The 13788-nt window shown below is 45.2% G+C and overlaps 11 non-coding genes across 11 annotated transcripts; all 11 read left to right on the forward strand.

Annotated features, from left to right (window-relative positions):
* The first annotated feature begins 232 nt into the window (after positions 1-232).
* LOC141159740 (U2 spliceosomal RNA) lies at positions 233-423 on the forward strand. The gene has a single exon (XR_012249739.1). It is a non-coding gene; the product is annotated as a U2 spliceosomal RNA (small nuclear RNA).
* A 1118-nt stretch (positions 424-1541) lies between these two features.
* On the forward strand, positions 1542-1732 carry LOC141158715 (U2 spliceosomal RNA). The gene has a single exon (XR_012248741.1). It is a non-coding gene; the product is annotated as a U2 spliceosomal RNA (small nuclear RNA).
* A 1115-nt stretch (positions 1733-2847) lies between these two features.
* On the forward strand, positions 2848-3038 carry LOC141158716 (U2 spliceosomal RNA). Its single transcript, XR_012248742.1, has one exon. It is a non-coding gene; the product is annotated as a U2 spliceosomal RNA (small nuclear RNA).
* A 1111-nt stretch (positions 3039-4149) lies between these two features.
* On the forward strand, positions 4150-4340 carry LOC141158717 (U2 spliceosomal RNA). Its single transcript, XR_012248743.1, has one exon. It is a non-coding gene; the product is annotated as a U2 spliceosomal RNA (small nuclear RNA).
* Positions 4341-5464: 1124 nt separating this feature from the next.
* LOC141159616 (U2 spliceosomal RNA) lies at positions 5465-5655 on the forward strand. Its single transcript, XR_012249619.1, has one exon. It is a non-coding gene; the product is annotated as a U2 spliceosomal RNA (small nuclear RNA).
* Positions 5656-6774: 1119 nt separating this feature from the next.
* Positions 6775-6965, forward strand: LOC141158718 (U2 spliceosomal RNA). The gene has a single exon (XR_012248744.1). It is a non-coding gene; the product is annotated as a U2 spliceosomal RNA (small nuclear RNA).
* A 1110-nt stretch (positions 6966-8075) lies between these two features.
* Positions 8076-8266, forward strand: LOC141158719 (U2 spliceosomal RNA). Its single transcript, XR_012248745.1, has one exon. It is a non-coding gene; the product is annotated as a U2 spliceosomal RNA (small nuclear RNA).
* A 1123-nt stretch (positions 8267-9389) lies between these two features.
* On the forward strand, positions 9390-9580 carry LOC141159672 (U2 spliceosomal RNA). Its single transcript, XR_012249674.1, has one exon. It is a non-coding gene; the product is annotated as a U2 spliceosomal RNA (small nuclear RNA).
* A 1118-nt stretch (positions 9581-10698) lies between these two features.
* On the forward strand, positions 10699-10889 carry LOC141158721 (U2 spliceosomal RNA). Its single transcript, XR_012248747.1, has one exon. It is a non-coding gene; the product is annotated as a U2 spliceosomal RNA (small nuclear RNA).
* A 1115-nt stretch (positions 10890-12004) lies between these two features.
* LOC141159889 (U2 spliceosomal RNA) lies at positions 12005-12195 on the forward strand. The gene has a single exon (XR_012249883.1). It is a non-coding gene; the product is annotated as a U2 spliceosomal RNA (small nuclear RNA).
* A 1114-nt stretch (positions 12196-13309) lies between these two features.
* LOC141159540 (U2 spliceosomal RNA) lies at positions 13310-13500 on the forward strand. The gene has a single exon (XR_012249544.1). It is a non-coding gene; the product is annotated as a U2 spliceosomal RNA (small nuclear RNA).
* The last annotated feature ends 288 nt before the right edge of the window (positions 13501-13788 follow it).

Genomic DNA, 13788 nt, shown 5'->3' on the forward strand with positions numbered 1-13788 from the left:
GGTGTTGAGGCGGGTGGGAACAGCCGGGGGTTGAGGGTACTGTGCTAAAAGAGGTGGAGTTATGCAGATCTAAAACGCGTGGATTGCAGCAGCAGCAAGCCGAAAAGTGCAGGCATGTGAGGGATCTAGAGGTTGACAGCATGTCTTCTTAACGGGAGTCCAGGTGGCCATCTCCACAAATGGACTTTTCAGAATCCTTGGGTGGCACCGTAGTCGGAAACCAATTCTGGTTATCGCTTCTCGGCCTTTTGGCTAAGATCAAGTGTAGTATCTGTTCTTATCAGTTTAATATCTGATACGTCCCCTATCTGGGGACCATATATTAAATGGATTTTTAGAACAGGGAGATGGAAAAAGAGCTTGCTCTGTCCACTCCACACATTGACCTGGTATTGCAGTATCTCCAGGACCGGTGCACCCCTTCTTTAATGCAGTTTCTAAAATCAGAAAGAATTGAATTCAATGCTTTTTGTTCATTTGGCTTGTTTGTCGGATTTTGGGATGGACTCTTTGGCTTTGCTTTTCTTCTCCTCATTGGATTTTTCATGTTAAAAGTTGCAGAAGCCAGATGACAAGCTCATTTTGGTTCAACTTCAGCAACTGTGCATTGCATTGCCATGTAATGTAATGCAATGCTATCTATCTAGCTCTCCCTCTATACTTCCTTTTGGATAAACAGACATATTAGGCAAGCATTTTGGAGCTTTCACCTAAATAACTACAGGTGGTGAGATAAGCTGCACAATATAATTGACCTTTCAGTATATTGTTGCACACACACCATCTATTTAGCAAATGCCCTTGTTATCAACAGCAGCCTTTTAAACTCACCTGAGCTAACAGGTATGTGAGCTGGTTACTCTGCTGCGCTTAAAATTTCTTTTTTGGTTTGCTACAATGCCTTTTCTGAAACGTTGTCTCCCTCTGCTGGAACACTGACTTCTTTCATTTAATGCCTGCAGACTATAAAAGAGAAACCAACCCAAAAAGTTTGGTTGATTAGTCTGTGGCATTCTTTTAAACTGTTGCTTATGGCGGTCTCTGTGAGCTTCTCAGTGACATTCAGCCATCCAGGTATCCCGCCTGCAGTAGACGGAATGTGGCAATGGAACGCTGGCTGCGCGTGTCATAATAGGCTCTGAGCCTTTATATACCTGCGCACAGCAGCAGCCACCTTCAGTCTGCTGCTGGACAGCCAGCAGCAGCAGCAGCAGCAGGAGAGGTAATTAATCAGCAACCCTCCTGCTAAGGGTAGACAGCTGCTCGTTCCACCTCCCCCCCGCCTTAATTGGTTCTCCTCCCTTCCAACGGTGTTGAGGCGGGTGGGAACAGCCGGGGGTTGAGGGTACTGTGCTAAAAGAGGTGGAGTTATGCAGATCTAAAACGCGTGGATTGCAGCAGCAGCAAGCCGAAAAGTGCAGGCATGTGAGGGATCTAGAGGTTGACAGCATGTCTTCTTAACGGGAGTCCAGGTGGCCATCTCCACAAATGGACTTTTCAGAATCCTTGGGTGGCACCGTAGTCGGAAACCAATTCTGGTTATCGCTTCTCGGCCTTTTGGCTAAGATCAAGTGTAGTATCTGTTCTTATCAGTTTAATATCTGATACGTCCCCTATCTGGGGACCATATATTAAATGGATTTTTAGAACAGGGAGATGGAAAAAGAGCTTGCTCTGTCCACTCCACGCATTGACCTGGTATTGCAGTATCTCCAGGACCGGTGCACCCCTTCTTTAATGCAGTTTCTAAAATCAGAAAGAATTGAATTCAATGCTTTTTGTTCATTTGGCTTGTTTGTCGGATTTTGGGATGGACTCTTTGGCTTTGCTTTTCTTCTCCTCATTGGATTTTTCATGTTAAAAGTTGCAGAAGCCAGATGACAAGCTCATTTTGGTTCAACTTCAGCAACTGTGCATTGCATTGCCATGTAATGTAATGCAATGCTATCTATCTAGCTCTCCCTCTATACTTCCTTTTGGATAAACAGACATATTAGGCAAGCATTTTGGAGCTTTCACCTAAATAACTACAGGTGGTGAGATAAGCTGCACAATATAATTGACCTTTCAGTATATTGTTGCACACACACCATCTATTTAGCAAATGCCCTTGTTATCAACAGCAGCCTTTTAAACTCACCTGAGCTAACAGGTATGTGAGCTGGTTACTCTGCTGCGCTTAAAATTTCTTTTTTGGTTTGCTACAATGCCTTTTCTGAAACGTTGTCTCCCTCTGCTGGAACACTGACTTCTTTCATTTAATGCCTGCAGACTATAAAAGAGAAACCAACCCAAAAAGTTTGGTTGATTAGTCTGTGGCATTCTTTTAAACTGTTGCTTATGGCGGTCTCTGTGAGCTTCTCAGTGACATTCAGCCATCCAGGTATCCCGCCTGCAGTAGACGGAATGTGGCAATGGAACGCTGGCTGCGCGTGTCATAATAGGCTCTGAGCCTTTATATACCTGCGCACAGCAGCAGCCACCTTCAGTCTGCTGCTGGACAGCCAGCAGCAGCAGCAGCAGGAGAGGTAATTAATCAGCAACCCTCCTGCTAAGGGTAGACAGCTGCTCGTTCCACCCCCCCCCCGCCTTAATTGGTTCTTCTCCCTTCCAACGGTGTTGAGGCGGGTGGGAACAGCCGGGGGTTGAGGGTACTGTGCTAAAAGAGGTGGAGTTATGCAGATCTAAAACGCGTGGATTGCAGCAGCAGCAAGCCGAAAAGTGCAGGCATGTGAGGGATCTAGAGGTTGACAGCATGTCTTCTTAACCGGAGTCCAGGTGGCCATCTCCACAAATGGACTTTTCAGAATCCTTGGGTGGCACCGTAGTCGGAAACCAATTCTGGTTATCGCTTCTCGGCCTTTTGGCTAAGATCAAGTGTAGTATCTGTTCTTATCAGTTTAATATCTGATACGTCCCCTATCTGGGGACCATATATTAAATGGATTTTTAGAACAGGGAGATGGAAAAAGAGCTTGCTCTGTCCACTCCACGCATTGACCTGGTATTGCAGTATCTCCAGGACCGGTGCACCCCTTCTTTAATGCAGTTTCTAAAATCAGAAAGAATTGAATTCAATGCTTTTTGTTCATTTGGCTTGTTTGTCGGATTTTGGGATGGACTCTTTGGCTTTGCTTTTCTTCTCCTCATTGGATTTTTCATGTTAAAAGTTGCAGAAGCCAGATGACAAGCTCATTTTGGTTCAACTTCAGCAACTGTGCATTGCATTGCCATGTAATGTAATGCAATGCTATCTATCTAGCTCTTCCTCTATACTTCCTTTTGGATAAACAGACATATTAGGCAAGCATTTTGGAGCTTTCACCTAAATAACTACAGGTGGTGAGATAAGCTGCACAATATAATTGACCTTTCAGTATATTGTTGCACACACACCATCTATTTAGCAAATGCCCTTGTTATCAACAGCAGCCTTTTAAACTCACCTGAGCTAACAGGTATATGAGCTGGTTACTCTGCTGCGCTTAAAATTTCTTTTTTGGTTTGCTACAATGCCTTTTCTGAAACGTTGTCTCCCTCTGCTGGAACACTGACTTCTTTCATTTAATGCCTGCAGACTATAAAAGAGAAACCAACCCAAAAAGTTTGGTTGATTAGTCTGTGGCATTCTTTTAAACTGTTGCTTATGGTGGTCTCTGTGAGCTTCTCAGTGACATTCAGCCATCCAGGTATCCCGCCTGCAGTAGACGGAATGTGGCAATGGAACGCTGGCTGCGCGTGTCATAATAGGCTCTGAGCCTTTATATACCTGCGCACAGCAGCAGCCACCTTCAGTCTGCTGCTGGACAGCCAGCAGCAGCAGGAGAGGTAATTAATCAGCAACCCTCCTGCTAAGGGTAGACAGCTGCTCGTTCCACCCCCCCCCCCCGCCTTAATTGGTTCTCCTCCCTTCCAACGGTGTTGAGGCGGGTGGGAACAGCCTTGGGTTGAGGGTACTGTGCTAAAAGAGGTGGAGTTATGCAGATCTAAAACGCGTGGATTGCAGCAGCAGCAAGCCGAAAAGTGCAGGCATGTGAGGGATCTAGAGGTTGACAGCATGTCTTCTTAACGGGAGTCCAGGTGGCCATCTCCACAAATGGACTTTTCAGAATCCTTGGGTGGCACCGTAGTCGGAAACCAATTCTGGTTATCGCTTCTCGGCCTTTTGGCTAAGATCAAGTGTAGTATCTGTTCTTATCAGTTTAATATCTGATACGTCCCCTATCTGGGGACCATATATTAAATGGATTTTTAGAACAGGGAGATGGAAAAAGAGCTTGCTCTGTCCACTCCACGCATTGACCTGGTATTGCAGTATCTCCAGGACCGGTGCACCCCTTCTTTAATGCAGTTTCTAAAATCAGAAAGAATTGAATTCAATGCTTTTTGTTCATTTGGCTTGTTTGTCGGATTTTGGGATGGACTCTTTGGCTTTGCTTTTCTTCTCCTCATTGGATTTTTCATGTTAAAAGTTGCAGAAGCCAGATGACAAGCTCATTTTGGTTCAACTTCAGCAACTGTGCATTGCATTGCCATGTAATGTAATGCAATGCTATCTATCTAGCTCTCCCTCTATACTTCCTTTTGGATAAACAGACATATTAGGCAAGCATTTTGGAGCTTTCACCTAAATAACTACAGGTGGTGAGATAAGCTGCACAATATAATTGACCTTTCAGTATATTGTTGCACACACACCATCTATTTAGCAAATGCCCTTGTTATCAACAGCAGCCTTTTAAACTCACCTGAGCTAACAGGTATGTGAGCTGGTTACTCTGCTGCGCTTAAAATTTCTTTTTTGGTTTGCTACAATGCCTTTTCTGAAACGTTGTCTCCCTCTGCTGGAACACTGACTTCTTTCATTTAATGCCTGCAGACTATAAAAGAGAAACCAACCCAAAAAGTTTGGTTGATTAGTCTGTGGCATTCTTTTAAACTGTTGCTTATGGCGGTCTCTGTGAGCTTCTCAGTGACATTCAGCCATCCAGGTATCCCGCCTGCAGTAGACGGAATGTGGCAATGGAACGCTGGCTGCGCGTGTCATAATAGGCTCTGAGCCTTTATATACCTGCGCACAGCAGCAGCCACCTTCAGTCTGCTGCTGGACAGCCAGCAGCAGCAGCAGCAGCAGGAGAGGTAATTAATCAGCAACCCTCCTGCTAAGGGTAGACAGCTGCTCGTTCCACCCCCCCCCCCCCCCCGCCTTAATTGGTTCTCCTCCCTTCCAACGGTGTTGAGGCGGGTGGGAACAGCCGGGGGTTGAGGGTACTGTGCTAAAAGAGGTGGAGTTATGCAGATCTAAAACGCGTGGATTGCAGCAGCAGCAAGCCGAAAAGTGCAGGCATGTGAGGGATCTAGAGGTTGACAGCATGTCTTCTTAACGGGAGTCCAGGTGGCCATCTCCACAAATGGACTTTTCAGAATCCTTGGGTGGCACCGTAGTCGGAAACCAATTCTGGTTATCGCTTCTCGGCCTTTTGGCTAAGATCAAGTGTAGTATCTGTTCTTATCAGTTTAATATCTGATACGTCCCCTATCTGGGGACCATATATTAAATGGATTTTTAGAACAGGGAGATGGAAAATGAGCTTGCTCTGTCCACTCCACGCATTGACCTGGTATTGCAGTATCTCCAGGACCGGTGCACCCCTTCTTTAATGCAGTTTCTAAAATCAGAAAGAATTGAATTCAATGCTTTTTGTTCATTTGGCTTGTTTGTCGGATTTTGGGATGGACTCTTTGGCTTTGCTTTTCTTCTCCTCATTGGATTTTTCATGTTAAAAGTTGCAGAAGCCAGATGACAAGCTCATTTTGGTTCAACTTCAGCAACTGTGCATTGCATTGCCATGTAATGTAATGCAATGCTATCTATCTAGCTCTCCCTCTATACTTCCTTTTGGATAAACAGACATATTAGACAAGCATTTTGGAGCTTTCACCTAAATAACTACAGGTGGTGAGATAAACTGCACAATATAATTGACCTTTCAGTATATTGTTGCACACACACCATCTATTTAGCAAATGCCCTTGTTATCAACAGCAGCCTTTTAAACTCACCTGAGCTAACAGGTATGTGAGCTGGTTACTCTGCTGCGCTTAAAATTTCTTTTTTGGTTTGCTACAATGCCTTTTCTGAAACGTTGTCTCCCTCTGCTGGAACACTGACTTCTTTCATTTAATGCCTGCAGACTATAAAAGAGAAACCAACCCAAAAAGTTTGGTTGATTAGTCTGTGGCATTCTTTTAAACTGTTGCTTATGGCGGTCTCTGTGAGCTTCTCAGTGACATTCAGCCATCCAGGTATCCCGCCTGCAGTAGACGGAATGTGGCAATGGAACGCTGGCTGCGCGTGTCATAATAGGCTCTGAGCCTTTATATACCTGCGCACAGCAGCAGCCACCTTCAGTCTGCTGCTGGACAGCCAGCAGCAGCAGCAGCAGCAGGAGAGGTAATTAATCAGCAACCCTCCTGCTAAGGGTAGACAGCTGCTCGTTCCACCCCCCCCCCCGCCTTAATTGGTTCTCCTCCCTTCCAACGGTGTTGAGGCGGGTGGGAACAGCCGGGGGTTGAGGGTACTGTGCTAAAAGAGGTGGAGTTATGCACATCTAAAACGCGTGGATTGCAGCAGCAGCAAGCCGAAAAGTGCAGGCATGTGAGGGATCTAGAGGTTGACAGCATGTCTTCTTAACGGGAGTCCAGGTGGCCATCTCCACAAATGGACTTTTCAGAATCCTTGGGTGGCACCGTAGTCGGAAACCAATTCTGGTTATCGCTTCTCGGCCTTTTGGCTAAGATCAAGTGTAGTATCTGTTCTTATCAGTTTAATATCTGATACGTCCCCTATCTGGGGACCATATATTAAATGGATTTTTAGAACAGGGAGATGGAAAAAGAGCTTGCTCTGTCCACTCCACGCATTGACCTGGTATTGCAGTATCTCCAGGACCGGTGCACCCCTTCTTTAATGCAGTTTCTAAAATCAGAAAGAATTGAATTCAATGCTTTTTGTTCATTTGGCTTGTTTGTCGGATTTTGGGATGGACTCTTTGGCTTTGCTTTTCTTCTCCTCATTGGATTTTTCATGTTAAAAGTTGCAGAAGCCAGATGACAAGCTCATTTTGGTTCAACTTCAGCAACTGTGCATTGCATTGCCATGTAATGTAATGCAATGCTATCTATCTAGCTCTTCCTCTATACTTCCTTTTGGATAAACAGACATATTAGGCAAGCATTTTGGAGCTTTCACCTAAATAACTACAGGTGGTGAGATAAGCTGCACAATATAATTGACCTTTCAGTATATTGTTGCACACACACCATCTATTTAGCAAATGCCCTTGTTATCAACAGCAGCCTTTTAAACTCACCTGAGCTAACAGGTATATGAGCTGGTTACTCTGCTGCGCTTAAAATTTCTTTTTTGGTTTGCTACAATGCCTTTTCTGAAACGTTGTCTCCCTCTGCTGGAACACTGACTTCTTTCATTTAATGCCTGCAGACTATAAAAGAGAAACCAACCCAAAAAGTTTGGTTGATTAGTCTGTGGCATTCTTTTAAACTGTTGCTTATGGCGGTCTCTGTGAGCTTCTCAGTGACATTCAGCCATCCAGGTATCCCGCCTGCAGTAGACGGAATGTGGCAATGGAACGCTGGCTGCGCGTGTCATAATAGGCTCTGAGCCTTTATATACCTGCGCACAGCAGCAGCCACCTTCAGTCTGCTGCTGGACAGCCAGCAGCAGCAGGAGAGGTAATTAATCAGCAACCCTCCTGCTAAGGGTAGACAGCTGCTCGTTCCACCCCCCCCCCCGCCTTAATTGGTTCTCCTCCCTTCCAACGGTGTTGAGGCGGGTGGGAACAGCCTTGGGTTGAGGGTACTGTGCTAAAAGAGGTGGAGTTATGCAGATCTAAAACGCGTGGATTGCAGCAGCAGCAAGCCGAAAAGTGCAGGCATGTGAGGGATCTAGAGGTTGACAGCATGTCTTCTTAACGGGAGTCCAGGTGGCCATCTCCACAAATGGACTTTTCAGAATCCTTGGGTGGCACCGTAGTCGGAAACCAATTCTGGTTATCGCTTCTCGGCCTTTTGGCTAAGATCAAGTGTAGTATCTGTTCTTATCAGTTTAATATCTGATACGTCCCCTATCTGGGGACCATATATTAAATGGATTTTTAGAACAGGGAGATGGAAAAAGAGCTTGCTCTGTCCACTCCACGCATTGACCTGGTATTGCAGTATCTCCAGGACCGGTGCACCCCTTCTTTAATGCAGTTTCTAAAATCAGAAAGAATTGAATTCAATGCTTTTTGTTCATTTGGCTTGTTTGTCGGATTTTGGGATGGACTCTTTGGCTTTGCTTTTCTTCTCCTCATTGGATTTTTCATGTTAAAAGTTGCAGAAGCCAGATGACAAGCTCATTTTGGTTCAACTTCAGCAACTGTGCATTGCATTGCCATGTAATGTAATGCAATGCTATCTATCTAGCTCTCCCTCTATACTTCCTTTTGGATAAACAGACATATTAGGCAAGCATTTTGGAGCTTTCACCTAAATAACTACAGGTGGTGAGATAAGCTGCACAATATAATTGACCTTTCAGTATATTGTTGCACACACACCATCTATTTAGCAAATGCCCTTGTTATCAACAGCAGCCTTTTAAACTCACCTGAGCTAACAGGTATGTGAGCTGGTTACTCTGCTGCGCTTAAAATTTCTTTTTTGGTTTGCTACAATGCCTTTTCTGAAACGTTGTCTCCCTCTGCTGGAACACTGACTTCTTTCATTTAATGCCTGCAGACTATAAAAGAGAAACCAACCCAAAAAGTTTGGTTGATTAGTCTGTGGCATTCTTTTAAACTGTTGCTTATGGCGGTCTCTGTGAGCTTCTCAGTGACATTCAGCCATCCAGGTATCCCGCCTGCAGTAGACGGAATGTGGCAATGGAACGCTGGCTGCGCGTGTCATAATAGGCTCTGAGCCTTTATATACCTGCGCACAGCAGCAGCCACCTTCAGTCTGCTGCTGGACAGCCAGCAGCAGCAGCAGCAGCAGGAGAGGTAATTAATCAGCAACCCTCCTGCTAAGGGTAGACAGCTGCTCGTTCCACCCCCCCCCCCCCCCGCCTTAATTGGTTCTCCTCCCTTCCAACGGTGTTGAGGCGGGTGGGAACAGCCGGGGGTTGAGGGTACTGTGCTAAAAGAGGTGGAGTTATGCAGATCTAAAACGCGTGGATTGCAGCAGCAGCAAGCCGAAAAGTGCAGGCATGTGAGGGATCTAGAGGTTAACAGCATGTCTTCTTAACGGGAGTCCAGGTGGCCATCTCCACAAATGGACTTTTCAGAATCCTTGGGTGGCACCGTAGTCGGAAACCAATTCTGGTTATCGCTTCTCGGCCTTTTGGCTAAGATCAAGTGTAGTATCTGTTCTTATCAGTTTAATATCTGATACGTCCCCTATCTGGGGACCATATATTAAATGGATTTTTAGAACAGGGAGATGGAAAATGAGCTTGCTCTGTCCACTCCACGCATTGACCTGGTATTGCAGTTTCTCCAGGACCGGTGCACCCCTTCTTTAATGCAGTTTCTAAAATCAGAAAGAATTGAATTCAATGCTTTTTGTTCATTTGGCTTGTTTGTCGGATTTTGGGATGGACTCTTTGGCTTTGCTTTTCTTCTCCTCATTGGATTTTTCATGTTAAAAGTTGCAGAAGCCAGATGACAAGCTCATTTTGGTTCAACTTCAGCAACTGTGCATTGCATTGCCATGTAATGTAATGCAATGCTATCTTTCTAGCTCTCCCTCTATACTTCCTTTTGGATAAACAGACATATTAGACAAGCATTTTGGAGCTTTCACCTAAATAACTACAGGTGGTGAGATAAGCTGCACAATATAATTGACCTTTCAGTATATTGTTGCACACACACCATCTATTTAGCAAATGCCCTTGTTATCAACAGCAGCCTTTTAAACTCACCTGAGCTAACAGGTATGTGAGCTGGTTACTCTGCTGCGCTTAAAATTTCTTTTTTGGTTTGCTACAATGCCTTTTCTGAAACGTTGTCTCCCTCTGCTGGAACACTGACTTCTTTCATTTAATGCCTGCAGACTATAAAAGAGAAACCAACCCAAAAAGTTTGGTTGATTAGTCTGTGGCATTCTTTTAAACTGTTGCTTATGGCGGTCTCTGTGAGCTTCTCAGTGACATTCAGCCATCCAGGTATCCCGCCTGCAGTAGACGGAATGTGGCAATGGAACGCTGGCTGCGCGTGTCATAATAGGCTCTGAGCCTTTATATACCTGCGCACAGCAGCAGCCACCTTCAGTCTGCTGCTGGACAGCCAGCAGCAGCAGCAGCAGCAGGAGAGGTAATTAATCAGCAACCCTCCTGCTAAGGGTAGACAGCTGCTCGTTCCACCCCCCCCCCGCCTTAATTGGTTCTCCTCCCTTCCAACGGTGTTGAGGCGGGTGGGAACAGCCGGGGGTTGAGGGTAGTGTGCTAAAAGAGGTGGAGATATGCAGATCTAAAACGCATGGATTGCAGCAGCAGCAAGCCGAAAAGTGCAGGCATGTGAGGGATCTAGAGGTTGACAGCATGTCTTCTTAACGGGAGTCCAGGTGGCCATCTCCACAAATGGACTTTTCAGAATCCTTGGGTGGCACCGTAGTCGGAAACCAATTCTGGTTATCGCTTCTCGGCCTTTTGGCTAAGATCAAGTGTAGTATCTGTTCTTATCAGTTTAATATCTGATACGTCCCCTATCTGGGGACCATATATTAAATGGATTTTTAGAACAGGGAGATGGAAAAAGAGCTTGCTCTGTCCACTCCACGCATTGACCTGGTATTGCAGTATCTCCAGGACCGGTGCACCCCTTCTTTAATGCAGTTTCTAAAATCAGAAAGAATTGAATTCAATGCTTTTTGTTCATTTGGCTTGTTTGTCGGATTTTGGGATGGACTCTTTGGCTTTGCTTTTCTTCTCCTCATTGGATTTTTCATGTTAAAAGTTGCAGAAGCCAGATGACAAGCTCATTTTGGTTCAAGTTCAGCAACTGTGCATTGCATTGCCATGTAATGTAATGCAATGCTATCTATCTAGCTCTCCCTCTATACTTCCTTTTGGATAAACAGACATATTAGGCAAGCATTTTGGAGCTTTCACCTAAATAACTACAGGTGGTGAGATAAGCTGCACAATATCATTGACCTTTCAGTATATTGTTGCACACACACCATCTATTTAGCAAATGCCCTTGTTATCAACAGCAGCCTTTTAAACTCACCTGAGCTAACAGGTATGTGAGCTGGTTACTCTGCTGCGCTTAAAATTTCTTTTTTGGTTTGCTACAATGCCTTTTCTGAAACGTTGTCTCCCTCTGCTGGAACACTGACTTCTTTCATTTAATGCCTGCAGACTATAAAAGAGAAACCAACCCAAAAAGTTTGGTTGATTAGTCTGTGGCATTCTTTTAAACTGTTGCTTATGGCGGTCTCTGTGAGCTTCTCAGTGACATTCAGCCATCCAGGTATCCCGCCTGCAGTAGACGGAATGTGGCAATGGAACGCTGGCTGCGCGTGTCATAATAGGCTCTGAGCCTTTATATACCTGCGCACAGCAGCAGCCACCTTCAGTCTGCTGCTGGACAGCCAGCAGCAGCAGCAGCAGGAGAGGTAATTAATCAGCAACCCTCCTGCTAAGGGTAGACAGCTGCTCGTTCCACCCCCCCCCCGCCTTAATTGGTTCTCCTCCCTTCCAACGGTGTTGAGGCGGGTGGGAACAGCTGGGGGTTGAGGGTACTGTGCTAAAAGAGGTGGAGTTATGCAGATCTAAAACGCGTGGATTGCAGCAGCAGCAAGCCGAAAAGTGCAGGCATGTGAGGGATCTAGAGGTTGACAGCATGTCTTCTTAACGGGAGTCCAGGTGGCCATCTCCACAAATGGACTTTTCAGAATCCTTGGGTGGCACCGTAGTCGGAAACCAATTCTGGTTATCGCTTCTCGGCCTTTTGGCTAAGATCAAGTGTAGTATCTGTTCTTATCAGTTTAATATCTGATACGTCCCCTATCTGGGTACCATATATTAAATGGATTTTTAGAACAGGGAGATGGAAAAAGAGCTTGCTCTGTCCACTCCACGCATTGACCTGGTATTGCAGTATCTCCAGGACCGGTGCACCCCTTCTTTAATGCAGTTTCTAAAATCAGAAAGAATTGAATTCAATGCTTTTTGTTCATTTGGCTTGTTTGTCGGATTTTGGGATGGACTCTTTGGCTTTGCTTTTCTTCTCCTCAATGGATTTTTCATGTTAAAAGTTGCAGAAGCCAGATGACAAGCTCATTTTGGTTCAACTTCAGCAACTGTGCATTGCATTGCCATGTAATGTAATGCAATGCTATCTATCTAGCTCTCCCTCTATACTTCCTTTTGGATAAACAGACATATTAGGCAAGCATTTTGGAGCTTTCACCTAAATAACTACAGGTGGTGAGATAAGCTGCACAATATAATTGACCTTTCAGTATATTGTTGCACACACAACATCTATTTAGCAAATGCCCTTGTTATCAACAGCAGCCTTTTAAACTCACCTGAGCTAACAGGTATGTGAGCTGGTTACTCTGCTGCGCTTAAAATTTCTTTTTTGGTTTGCTACAATGCCTTTTCTGAAACGTTGTCTCCCTCTGCTGGAACACTGACTTCTTTCATTTAATGCCTGCAGACTATAAAAGAGAAACCAACCCAAAAAGTTTGGTTGATTAGTCTGTGGCATTCTTTTAAACTGTTGCTTATGGCGGTCTCTGTGAGCTTCTCAGTGACATTCAGCCATCCAGGTATCCCGCCTGCAGTAGACGGAATGTGGCAATGGAACGCTGGCTGCGCGTGTCATAATAGGCTCTGAGCCTTTATATACCTGCGCACAGCAGCAGCCACCTTCAGTCTGCTGCTGGACAGCCAGCAGCAGCAGCAGGAGAGGTAATTAATCAGCAACCCTCCTGCTAAGGGTAGACAGCTGCTCGTTCCACCCCCCCCCCCCGCCTTAATTGGTTCTCCTCCCTTCCAACGGTGTTGAGGCGGGTGGGAACAGCCGGGGGTTGAGGGTACTGTGCTAAAAGAGGTGGAGTTATGCAGATCTAAAACGCGTGGATTGCAGCAGCAGCAAGCCGAAAAGTGCAGGCATGTGAGGGATCTAGAGGTTGACAGCATGTCTTCTTAACGGGAGTCCAGGTGGCCATCTCCACAAATGGACTTTTCAGAATCCTTGGGTGGCACCGTAGTCGGAAACCAATTCTGGTTATCGCTTCTCAGCCTTTTGGCTAAGATCAAGTGTAGTATCTGTTCTTATCAGTTTAATATCTGATACGTCCCCTATCTGGGGACCATATATTAAATGGATTTTTAGAACAGGGAGATGGAAAAAGAGCTTGCTCTGTCCACTCCACGCATTGACCTGGTATTGCAGTATCTCCAGGACCGGTGCACCCCTTCTTTAATGCAGTTTCTAAAATCAGAAAGAATTGAATTCAATGCTTTTTGTTCATTTGGCTTGTTTGTCGGATTTTGGGATGGACTCTTTGGCTTTGCTTTTCTTCTCCTCATTGGATTTTTCATGTTAAAAGTTGCAGAAGCCAGATGACAAGCTCATTTTGGTTCAACTTCAGCAACTGTGCATTGCATTGCCATGTAATGTAATGCAATGCTATCTATCTAGCTCTCCCTCTATACTTCCTTTTGGATAAACAGACATATTAGGCAAGCATTTTGGAGCTTTCACC

This window comes from Phyllobates terribilis, unplaced genomic scaffold, assembly GCF_046119375.1.
Source record: "Phyllobates terribilis strain yellow unplaced genomic scaffold, ASM4611937v1 Scaffold_8__6_contigs__length_399053987, whole genome shotgun sequence".
In the NCBI taxonomy this organism is placed as follows: Eukaryota; Metazoa; Chordata; class Amphibia; order Anura; family Dendrobatidae; genus Phyllobates; species Phyllobates terribilis.